Genomic DNA, 11,568 nt, shown 5'->3' with positions numbered 1-11,568 from the left:
TCTCTCTTCAACAATTTCTCTCATTCTGGGTGAATGATGGAGGCTGAGGGAGAGAGACTGAGAAGGAGAGAGACTGAGAGGGTGGGAGGGTGAGAGAGACTGAGAGGGAGAGAGACTGAGAGGGGGAGGGGCTGAGAGGGAGAGAGAGACTGAGAGGGAGAGAGACTGAGAGGGAGAGAGACTGAGAGGGAGAGAGACTGAGAGGGAGAGGGACTGAGGGAGAGGGACTGAGAGGGAGAGAGACTGAGAGGGAGAGAGAGACTGAGAGGGAGAGAGACTGAGAGGGAGAGAGACTGAGAGGGTGAGAGGCTGAGAGGGAGAGAGAGACTGAGAGGGAGAGAGAGACTGAGAGGGAGAGAGACTGAGAGGGAGAGGGACTGAGGGAGAGGGACTGAGAGGGAGAGAGACTGAGAGGGAGAGAGAGACTGAGAGGGAGAGAGACTGAGAGGGAGAGAGACTGAGAGGGAGAGGGACTGAGGGAGAGGGACTGAGAGGGAGAGAGACTGAGAGGGAGAGAGAGACTGAGAGGGAGAGAGACTGAGAGGGAGAGAGACTGAGAGGGTGAGAGGCTGAGAGGGAGAGAGAGACTGAGAGGGAGAGAGACTGAGAGGGAGAGACTGAGAGGGAGAGAGACTGAGAGGGAGAGAGACTGAGAGGGAGAGAGGGACTGAGCGAGAGGGACTGAGAGGGAGAGGGACTGAGAGGGAAAGGGACTGAGAGAGAGAGAGACTGAGAGGGAGAGAGGGAGAAAGACTGAGAGGGAGACTGAGAGGGAGAGAGACTGAGAGGGAGAGAGACTGAGGGGAGAGAGACAGAGAGGGAGAGAGACTGAGAGGGAGAGAGAGACTGAGAGGGAGAGAGAGGCTGAGAGGGAGGGAGACTGAGAGGGAGAGAGACTGAGAGGGAGAGAGACTGAGATGGTGAGAGGCTGAGAGGGAGAGAGACTGAGATGGTGAGAGGCTGAGAGGGAGAGAGACTGAGAGGGAGAGAGACTGAGAGGGAGAGAGAGACTGAGAGGGAGGGAGACTGAGGGAGAGAGACTGAGAGGGTGAGAGACAGAGAGGGAGAGAGACTGAGAGCGAGAGAGGCTGAGAGGGAGAGCGACTGAGAGGGAGAGAGACTGAGAGGGAGAGAGAGACTGAGAGGGAGAGGGACAGAGGGAGAGGGACTAAGGGAGAGGGACTGAGAGGGAGAGAGACTGAGAGGCAGAGAGGCTGAGTGGGAGAGAGACAGAGAGGGAGAGAGACTGAGAGGGTGAGAGAGGCTGAGAGGGAGAGCGACTGAGAGGGAGAGAGACTGAGAGGGAAGAAGAGACTGAGAGGGAGAGAGACAGAGTGGGAGAGTGGCTGAGAGGGAGAGGGACAAATAGGGAGAGGGACTGAGGGAGAGGGACTGAGAGGGAGAGAGACTGAGAGGGAGAGAGAGGCTGAGAGGGAGAGGGACTGAGGGAGAGGGACTGAGAGGGAGAGAGGCTGAGGGAGAGCGACGTCGAGGGAGAGAGGTTGAGAGGGAGAGAGACTGAGAGGGAGAGAGGCTGAGAGGGATCGAGACTGAGAGACAGAGAGGGAGAGAGAAATTGAGAGGGAGAGAGACTGAGAGGGAGAGGGGCTGAGAGGGAGAGAGGCTGAGAGGGAGAGAGGGACTGAGAGGGAGAGAGGCTGAGAGGGAGAGAGACTGAGAGGGTGAGAGACTGAGAGGGAGAGAGGCTGAGAGGGAGAGAGAGATTGAGAGGGAGAGAGATTGAGGGGGAGAAAGACTCAGAGGGAGAGAGAGACTGGGAGGGTGAGAGAGACTGAGAGGGAGAGAGGCTGAGAGGGAGAGAGAGACTGAGGGAGAGAGAGGCTGAGAGGGAGAGGGACAGAGAGGGAGAGGGAATAAGGGAGAGGGACTGAGAGGGAGAGAGACTGAGAGGCAGAGAGCCTGAGAGGGAGAGAGACTGAGAGGGTGAGAGAGGCTGAGAGGGTGAGAGACTGAGAGGGAGAGAGAGGCTGAGAAGGAGAGAGGAATTGAGAGGGAGAGAGACAGAGAGGAGAGAGGAATTGAGAGGGAGAGAGACTGAGAGAGAGAGAGACAGAGAGGGAGAAAGACTGAGAGGAAGGGAGTGTGAGAGGATGAGAGGGAGAGAGACTGAGAAGCAGAGAGGGAGAGGCTGAGAGGGAGAGAGAGGCTGAGAGGGAGAGAGGCTGAGAGAGAGAGGGACCGAGAGGGAGAAAGACTGAGAGGAAGAGAGGGTGAGAGGCTGAGAGGGAGGGAGACTGAGGGAGAGAGACGTCGAGGGAGATAGGCTGAGAGGGAGAGAGACTTAGAGGTAGAGAGGCTGAGAGGGAGCGAGACAGAGAGATAGAGAGGGAGAGAGAAATTGAGAGGGAGAGAGACTGAGAGGGAGAGGGGCTGAGAGGGAGAGAGGCTGAGAGGGAGAGAGGGACTGTGAGGGAGAGAGACTGAGAGGGAGAGAGACTGAGAGGGAGAGAGACAGAGAGGGAGTGGGACTGAGGGAGAGCGACTGAGAGGGAGAGGGGCTGAGAGGAAGAGGGACTGAGAGGGAGAGAGGCTGAGAGGGAGAGAGACTGAGAGGGTGAGAGACTGAGAGGGAGAGAGGCTGAGAAGGAGAGAGAGATTGAGAGGGAGAGAGACTGAGAGGGAGAGAGACTAAGAGGGAGAGAGAGACTGAGAGGGTGAGAGGGAGAGAGACTGAGAGGGAGAGAGACTGAGAGGGAGAGAGGCTGAGAGGGAGAGAGACTGAGAGGGAGAGAGACTGAGCAGGAGCGAGACTGAGAGGGAGAGAGACTGAGAGGGAGAGAGACTGAGATGGAGAGAGAGACTGAGAGGGAGAGAGACTGAGAGGGAGAGAGACTGAGAGGGTGAGAGAGACTGAGAGGGAGAGAGACTGAGAGGGAGACTGAGAGGGAGAGAGACAGAGAGGGAGGGGGACTGAGGGAGAGGGAGAGAGGGAGAGGTACTGAGAGGGAGAGAGGCTGAGAGGGAGAGAGGCTGAGAGAGAGAGAGACTGAGAGGGTGAGAGAGGCTGAGAGGGAGAGACTGAGAATGAGAGAGAGGCTGAGAAGGAGAGAGGAATTGAGAGCGAGAGAGACAGAGAGGGAGAGAGGAATTGAGAGGGAGAGAGACTGAGAGAGAGAGAGACAGAGAGGGAGAGAGGGAGAAAGACTGAGAGGAAGGGAGTATGAGAGGATGAGAGGGTAGAAAGAGTGAGACGCAGAGTGGGAGAGAGTCTGAGAGGGAGAGAGAAGCTGAGAGGGAGGGAGACTGAGGCAGAGGGACGTCGAAGGGAGAGAAGCTGAGAGGGAGAGAGACTGAGAGGGAGAGAGGCTGAGAGGGAGCGAGACAGAGAGACAGAGAGGGAGAGAGAAATTGAGAGGGAGAGAGACTGATAGGGAGAGGGACTGAGATAGAGAGGCTGAGAGGGAGAGAGGGACTGAGAGGGAGAGAGACTGAGAGGGAGAGAGACTGAGAGGGAGAGAGACAAAGAGTGAGAGGGACTGAGTGAGAGGGACTGAGAGGGAGAGGTGCTGTGAGGTAGAGGGACTGAGAGGGAGAGAGGCTGAGAGGGAGAGAGACTGAGAGGGTGAGAGACTGAGAGGTAGAGAGGCTGAGAGTGAGAGAGAGATTGAGTGGGAGATAGGCTGAGAGGGAGAGAGACTGAGAGGGAGAGAGAGACTGAGAGGGTGAGAGGGAGAGAGACTGAGAGGGAGAGAGACTGAGCGGGAGAGAGAGACTGAGGGAGAGAGAGGCTGAGAGGGAGAGGGACAGAGACGGAGAGGGACTAAGAGAGAGGGAGAGAGACTGATAGGCAGAGAGGCTGAGAGGGAGAGAGACTGAGAGGGTGAGAGAGACTGAGAGGGTGAGAGACTGAGAGGGAAAGAGACTGAGAGGGAGAGAGACTGAGAGGGAGAGAGACTGTGAGGGAGAGAGACTGAGAGGGAGAGAGAGACTGAGAGGGAGAGAGACTTAGAAGTAGAGAGACTGAGAGGGTGAGAGAGACTGAGAGGGGGAAACTGAGAGGGAGACTGAGAGGGAGAGAGACAGAGAGGGAGGGGGACTGAGGGAGAGGGACTGAGAGGGAGAGGGACTGAGAGGCAGAGGGACTGAGAGGGAGGGAGGCTGAGAGGGAGAGAGACTGAGATGGAGAGAGGGAGAAAGACAGAGAGGGAGAGAGGCTGAGGGAGAGGGACATAGAGGGAGAGAGGCTGAGAGGGAGAGAGACAGAGAGGGAGAGAGAGACTGAGAGGGAGAGGGACTGAGGGAGAGGGACAGAGAGGGAGAGAGGCTGAGGGGGAGAGGGACAAAGAGGGAGAGGGACTGAGGGAGAGGGACTGAGAGGGAGAGAGACTGAGAGGGAGAGAGAGGCTGAGAGGGAGAGAGGGAGAAAGACTGAGAGGGAGAGAGGCTGAGTGAGAGGGACGTAGAGGGAGAGAGGCTGAGAGGGAGAGAGACAGAGAGGGAGAGAGAGACTGAGAGGGAGAGGGACTGAGGGAGAGGGACAGAGTGGGAGAGAGGCTGAGGGAGAGGGACGTCGAGGAAGTGAGGCTGAGAGGGAGAGACTGAGAGGGAGAGAGGATGAGAGGGAGCGAGACAGATAGACAAAGAGGGAGAGAGGAATTGAGAGGGAGAGAGACTGAGAGGGAGAGGGGCTGAGGGAGAGGGACTGAGAGGGAGAGGGGCTGAGAGGAACCGGGACTGAGAGGGAGAGAGGCTGAGAGGGAGAGAGAGATTGAGAGGGAGAGAGACTGAGAGGGAGAGAGACTGAGAGGGAGAGAGAGACTGAGAGGGTGAGAGGGAAGAGAGACTGAGAGGGAGAGAGAGGCTGAGGGAGAGAGAGGCTGAGAGGGAGAGGGACAGATAGGGAGAGGGACTAAGGGAGAGGGACTGGGAGGGAGAGAGACTGAGAGGCAGAGAGGCTGAGATGGAGAGAGACTGAGAGGGTGAGAGAGGCTGAGAGGGTGAGAGACTGAGAGGGAGAGAGATGCAGAGAATGAGAGAGGAATTGAGAGGGAGAGACAGATAGAGAGAGAGAGACAGAGGGAGAGAGGGAGAAAGACTGAGAGGAAGGGAGTATGAGAGGATGAGAGGGTAGAGAGACTGAGAGGCAGAGAGGGAGAGAGGCTGAGAGGGATAGAGAAGCTGAGAGGGTGGGAGGCTGAGAGAGACAGGGACAGAGAGGGAGAAAGACTGAGATGAAGAGAGGGTGAGAGGCTGAGAGGGAGGGAGACTGAGGGAGAGGGACGTCGAGGGAGAGAAGCTGAGAGGGAGAGATACTGAGAGGGAAAGAGGCTGAGAGGGAGCGAGACAGAGAGACAGAGAGGGAGAGAGAAATTGAGAGGGAGAGAGACTGATAGGGAGAGGGAGAGAGGCTGAGAGGGAGAGAGGGACTGAGAGGGAGAGAGACTGAGAGGGAGAGAAACTGAGAGGGAGAGAGACAAAGAGTGAGAGGGACTGAGTGAGAGGGACTGAGAGGGAGAGGGGCTGTGAGGTAGAGGGACTGAGAGGGAGAGAGGCTGAGAGGGAGAGAGACTGAGAGGGTGAGAGACTGAGAGGGAGAGAGGCTGAGAGTGAGAGAGAGATTGAGAGGGAGAGAGGCTGAGAGGGAGAGAGACTGAGAGGGAGAGAGAGACTGAGAGGGTGAGAGGGAGGGAGACTGAGAGGGAGAGAGACTGAGCGGGAGAGAGAGACTGAGGGAGAGAGAGGCTGAGAGGGAGAGGGACAGAGAGGGAGAGGGACTGATAGGCAGAGAGGCTGAGAGGGAGAGAGACTGAGAGGGTGAGAGAGACTGAGAGGGTGAGAGACTGAGAGGGAGAGAGACTGAGAGGGAGAGAGACTGAGAGGGAGAGACACTGTGAGGGAGAGAGACTGAGAGGGAGAGAGAGACTGAGAGGGAGAGAGACTTAGAGGTAGAGAGACTGAGAGGGTGAGAGAGACTGAGAGGGGGAAACTGAGAGGGAGACTGAGAGGGAGAGAGACAGAGAGGGAGGGGGACTGAGGGAGAGGGACTGAGAGGGAGAGGGAATGAGAGGCAGAGGGACTGAGAGGGAGGGAGGCTGAGAGGGAGAGAGACCGACAGGGAGAGAGAGAGAGACAGACAGAGACAGGCAGTCAGAGAGAGGTAGAGACAGACCGACAGGGGGAGAGAGAGAGAGGCAGAGGCGGAGGGAGAGAGGCAAACAGTGACTAACAGAATCAGGCAGTCAGAGAGAGGCAGAGACAGACCGACAGGGAGAGAGAGAGAGACAGACAGAGTCAGGCAGTCAGAGAGAGGTAGAGACAGACCGACAGTGGGAGCGACAGACAGAGACAGGCAGTCAGAGAGAAGTAGAGACAGACCGACAGGGGGAGAGAGAGACAGAGTCAGGCAGTCAGAGAGAGAGATAGACAGAGTCAGGCAGTCAGAGAGAGGTAGAGACAGACCGACAGGGAGAGAGAGCTAGACAGACAGAGTCAGGCAGTCAGAGAGAGTTAGAGACAGACCGACAGGGGGAGAGAGAGAGAGACAGAGACAGGCAGTCAGAGAGAGGCAGAGACAGACCGACAGGGGGAGAGAGAGAGACAGACAGAGTCAGGCAGTCAGAGAGAGGTAGAGACAGACCGACAGGGGGAGAGAGAGACAGACAGACAGTCAGGCAGTCAGAGAGCGGGTGAGACAGACCGACAGGGGGAGAGAGAGAGAGAGAGAGACAGGCAGTCAGAGAGCGGTAGAGACAGACCGACAGGGGGAGAGAGAGAGAGAGACAGCGACAGGCAGTCAGAGAGAGGTAGAGGCAGACCGACAGGGTGAGAGAGAGACAGAAAGAGACAGACAGAGTCAGGCAGTCAGAGAGAGAGACAGACAGAGTCAGGCAGTCAGAGAGAGGTAGAGACAGACCGACAGGGAGAGAGAGAGAGACAGACAGAGTCAGGCAGTCAGAGAGAGGTAGAGACAGACCGACAGGGGGAGAGAGAGACAGACAGACAGAGTCAGGCTGTCAGAGAGTGGTAGAGACAGGCCGACAGAGGGAGAGAGAGAGACAGTCAGGCAGTCAGAGAGAGAGAGACAGACAGAGTCAGGCAGTCAGAGAGTGGTAGAGACAGACCGACAGGGGGAGAGAGACAGACCGACAGAGACAGGCAGTCAGAGAGAGGTAGAGACAGACCGACAGGGGGGGAGAGACAGACAGAGTCAGGCAGTCAGAGAGAGGTAGAGACAGACGGACAGGGGGAGAGAGACAGACAGAGTCAGACAGTCAGAGAGAGGCAGAGACAGACCGACAGGGGGAGAGAGACAGATAGAGTCAGGCAGTCAGAGAGAGGTAGAGACAGACCGACTGGGGGAGAGAGAGAGACAGACAGAGACAGACAAAGTCAGAAGGTCAGAGAGAGACAGGCAGATAGAGTCAGGCAGTCAGAGAGAGAGACAGAATGAGAAACTGCGCAGAGACAGAGGGAGAGAGAGAGGCAAAGAGAGAGACAGAGTCAGGCAGTCAGAGAGGTATTGACAGAACGAGAAAATGACGCAGACACAGAGTGACAGAGAGACAGCCACAGGGACAAATGCAAAGTCATCACGTCGCTGCCCTCTTTCCACTATGGAAATCAGCTGTCCATTCCTTCAGGAGACTTTTTATAATCGCCACCCAGAATTCATTTCTATTCCCAAATCAGGGAATCCCCACTGGGTGTGACAGAGACCCCCATCCCCACCCCCATGTCTCCTGTTTCCCTCACTCTCCCCTTTCTCTCTCTTCAACAATTTCTCTCATTCTGGGTGAATGATGGAGGCTGAGAGGGAGAGAGACTGAGAGGGAGAGAGACTGAGAGGGAGAGAGACTGAGAGGGAGAGAGACTGAGAGGGTGAGAGGCTGAGAGGGAGAGAGAGACTGAGAGGGAGAGAGACTGAGAGGGAGAGAGACTGAGAGGGTGAGAGGCTGAGAGGGAGAGAGAGACTGAGAGGGAGAGAGACTGAGAGGGAGAGACTGAGAGATAGAGAGACTGAGAGGGAGAGAGACAGAGGGAGAGAGGGACTGAGCGAGAGGGACTGAGAGGGAGAGGGACTGAGGGAGAGGGACTGAGGGAAAGGGACTGAGAGGGAGAGGGACTGAGGGGAGAGAGACAGAGAGGGAGAGAGACTGAGAGGGAGAGAGGGAGAAAGACTGAGAGGGAGAGAGAGACTGAGAGGGAGAGAGACTGAGAGGGAGAGAGACTGAGGGGAGAGAGACAGAGAGGGAGAGAGACTGAGAGGGAGAGAGAATGAGAGGGTGAGAGACTGAGAGGGAGACTGAGAGGGAGAGAGGCTGAGAGTGAGAGAGAGATTGAGAGGGAGAGAGGCTGAGAGGGAGAGAGACTGAGAGGGAGAGAGAGACTGAGAGGGTGAGAGGGAGAGAGACTGAGAGGGAGAGAGACTGAGCGGGAGAGAGAGACTGAGGGAGAGAGAGGCTGAGAGGGAGAGGGACAGAGAGGGAGAGGGACTGATAGGCAGAGAGGCTGAGAGGGAGAGAGACTGAGAGGGTGAGAGAGACTGAGAGGGTGAGAGACTGAGAGGGAGAGAGACTGAGAGGGAGAGAGACTGAGAGGGAGAGACACTGTGAGGGAGAGAGACTTAGAGGGAGAGAGAGACTGAGAGGGAGAGAGACTTAGAGGTAGAGAGACTGAGAGGGTGAGAGAGACTGAGAGGGGGAAACTGAGAGGGAGACTGAGAGGGAGAGAGACAGAGAGGGAGGGGGACTGAGGGAGAGGGACTGAGAGGGAGAGGGAATGAGAGGCAGAGGGACTGAGAGGGAGGGAGGCTGAGAGGGAGAGAGACCGACAGGGAGAGAGAGAGACAGACAGAGACAGGCAGTCAGAGAGAGGTAGAGACAGACCGACAGGGGGAGAGAGAGAGAGGCAGAGGCAGAGGGAGAGAGGCAAACAGTGACTAACAGAATCAGGCAGTCAGAGAGAGGCAGAGACAGACCGACAGGGAGAGAGAGAGAGACAGACAGAGTCAGGCAGTCAGAGAGAGGTAGAGACAGACCGACAGTGGGAGCGACAGACAGAGACAGGCAGTCAGAGAGAAGTAGAGACAGACCGACAGGGGGAGAGGGAGACAGAGTCAGGCAGTCAGAGAGAGAGATAGACAGAGTCAGGCAGTCAGAGAGAGGTAGAGACAGACCGAGAGGGAGAGAGAGAGAGACAGAGTCAGGCAGTCAGAGAGAGTTAGAGACAGACCGACAGGGGGAGAGAGAGACAGACAGACAGTCAGGCAGTCAGAGAGCGGGTGAGACAGACCGACAGGGGGAGAGAGAGAGAGAGACAGCGACAGGCAGTCAGAGAGAGGTAGAGGCAGACCGACAGGGAGAGAGAGAGAGAGACAGAGCCAGGCAGTCAGAGAGAGGCAGAGACAGACCGACAGGGGGAGAGAGAGACAGACAGAGTCAGGCAGTCAGAGAGAGGTAGAGACAGACCGACAGGGAGAGAGAGAAAGAGACAGCGACAGGCAGTCAGAGAGAGGTAGAGACAGACCAACAGGGGGAGAGAGACAGACCGACAGAGACAGGCAGTCAGAGAGAGGTAGAGACAGACCGACAGGGGGGGAGAGACAGACCGACAGAGACAGGCAGTCAGAGAGAGGTAGAGACAGACCGACAGGGGGGAGAGACAGACAGAGTCAGGCAGTCAGAGAGAGGTAGAGACAGACCGACAGGGGGAGAGAGACAGACCGACAGAGACAGGCAGTCAGAGAGAGGTAGAGACAGACCGACAGGGGGGGAGAGACAGACAGAGTCAGGCAGTCAGAGAGAGGTAGAGACAGACGGACAGGGGGAGAGAGACAGACAGAGTCAGACAGTCAGAGAGAGGCAGAGACAGACCGACAGGGGGAGAGAGACAGATAGAGTCAGGCAGTCAGAGAGAGGTAGAGACAGACCGACTGGGGGAGAGAGAGAGACAGACAGAGACAGACAAAGTCAGAAGGTCAGAGAGAGACAGACAGATAGAGTCAGGCAGTCAGAGAGAGAGACAGAATGAGAAACTGCGCAGAGACAGAGGGAGAGAGAGAGGCAAAGAGAGAGACAGAGTCAGGCAGTCAGAGAGGTATTGACAGAACGAGAAAATGACGCAGACACAGAGTGACAGAGAGAGAGAGACAGCCACAGGGACAAATGCAAAGTCATCACGTCGCTGCCCTCTTTCCACTATGGAAATCAGCTGTCCATTCCTTCAGGAGACTTTTTATAATCGCCACCCAGAATTCATTTCTATTCCCAAATCAGGGAATCCCCACAGGGTGTGACAGAGACCCCCATCCCCACCCCCATGTCTCCTGTTTCCCTCACTCTCCCCTTTCTCTCTCTTCAACAATTTCTCTCATTCTGGGTGAATGATGGAGGCTGAGAGGGAGAGAGACTGAGAGGGAGAGAGACTGAGAGGGAGAGAGACTGAGAGGGAGAGAGACTGAGAGGGTGAGAGGCTGAGAGGGAGAGAGAGACTGAGAGGGAGAGAGACTGAGAGGGAGAGACTGAGAGATAGAGAGACTGAGAGGGAGAGAGACAGAGGGAGAGAGGGACTGAGCGAGAGGGACTGAGAGGGAGAGGGACTGAGGGAGAGGGACTGAGGGAAAGGGACTGAGAGGGAGAGGGACTGAGGGGAGAGAGACAGAGAGGGAGAGAGACTGAGAGGGAGAGAGGGAGAAAGACTGAGAGGGAGAGAGAGACTGAGAGGGAGAGAGACTGAGAGGGAGAGAGACTGAGGGGAGAGAGACAGAGAGGGAGAGAGACTGAGAGGGAGAGAGAATGAGAGGGTGAGAGACTGAGAGGGAGAGAGGCTGAGAGTGAGAGAGAGATTGAGAGGGAGAGAGGCTGAGAGGGAGAGAGACTGAGAGGGAGAGAGAGACTGAGAGGGTGAGAGGGAGAGAGACTGAGAGGGAGAGAGACTGAGCGGGAGAGAGAGACTGAGGGAGAGAGAGGCTGAGAGGGAGAGGGACAGAGAGGGAGAGGGACTGATAGGCAGAGAGGCTGAGAGGGAGAGAGACTGAGAGGGTGAGAGAGACTGAGAGGGTGAGAGACTGAGAGGGAGAGAGACTGAGAGGGAGAGAGACTGAGAGGGAGAGACACTGTGAGGGAGAGAGACTTAGAGGGAGAGAGAGACTGAGAGGGAGAGAGACTTAGAGGTAGAGAGACTGAGAGGGTGAGAGAGACTGAGAGGGGGAAACTGAGAGGGAGACTGAGAGGGAGAGAGACAGAGAGGGAGGGGGACTGAGGGAGAGGGACTGAGAGGGAGAGGGAATGAGAGGCAGAGGGACTGAGAGGGAGGGAGGCTGAGAGGGAGAGAGACCGACAGGGAGAGAGAGAGACAGACAGAGACAGGCAGTCAGAGAGAGGTAGAGACAGACCGACAGGGGGAGAGAGAGAGAGGCAGAGGCAGAGGGAGAGAGGCAAACAGTGACTAACAGAATCAGGCAGTCAGAGAGAGGCAGAGACAGACCGACAGGGAGAGAGAGAGAGACAGACAGAGTCAGGCAGTCAGAGAGAGGTAGAGACAGACCGACAGTGGGAGCGACAGACAGAGACAGGCAGTCAGAGAGAAGTAGAGACAGACCGACAGGGG

Source organism: Scyliorhinus torazame, unplaced genomic scaffold (genome assembly GCF_047496885.1).
Source record: "Scyliorhinus torazame isolate Kashiwa2021f unplaced genomic scaffold, sScyTor2.1 scaffold_604, whole genome shotgun sequence".
Taxonomy (NCBI): Eukaryota; Metazoa; Chordata; class Chondrichthyes; order Carcharhiniformes; family Scyliorhinidae; genus Scyliorhinus; species Scyliorhinus torazame.
This window is presented reverse-complemented; position numbering follows the sequence as displayed.